The following is a 434-nucleotide window of genomic DNA, read 5'->3' as shown; positions in this document are numbered from 1 at the left end:
CAGCGCCAGAGCGCATTGGGTGCACGCGGTGTCCGTCCGGCCCCCGCCGGGCGCTCCGCTTCCCTCCGCCCGCCCCTCACCTCACGGAGCGGCCCGGGGGCAGCGAGGAGGTGAAGGGAAGTGAAAGCTGACAAAGCTGAGACGGACCTCACGGCACCGATCTTTAACCAGAGCTGGCAATGCTGGAGTTCTCTCTGCTGTCGTATTTATTACAACTTAAAAAGAAACACCCTGCTCACCTCAGGCTGAGCTGGTAGTAGTAATGAGCAAAATTATAGAATCACAGAGTCATAGAATGGCCTGGCTTGAAAAGGACCACAATGATCATCTGGTTCCAACCCCCTGCTATGTGCAGGGTCGCCAATCACCAGACCAGGCTGCCCAGAGCCACATCCAGCCTGGCCTCGAATGCCTCCAGGGATGGGGCATCCACA

The sequence above is a fragment of the Meleagris gallopavo genome, chromosome 11, assembly GCF_000146605.3.
Source record: "Meleagris gallopavo isolate NT-WF06-2002-E0010 breed Aviagen turkey brand Nicholas breeding stock chromosome 11, Turkey_5.1, whole genome shotgun sequence".
NCBI classification, from domain to species: domain Eukaryota; kingdom Metazoa; phylum Chordata; class Aves; order Galliformes; family Phasianidae; genus Meleagris; species Meleagris gallopavo.
Note: the sequence above shows the minus strand (reverse complement) of the source record.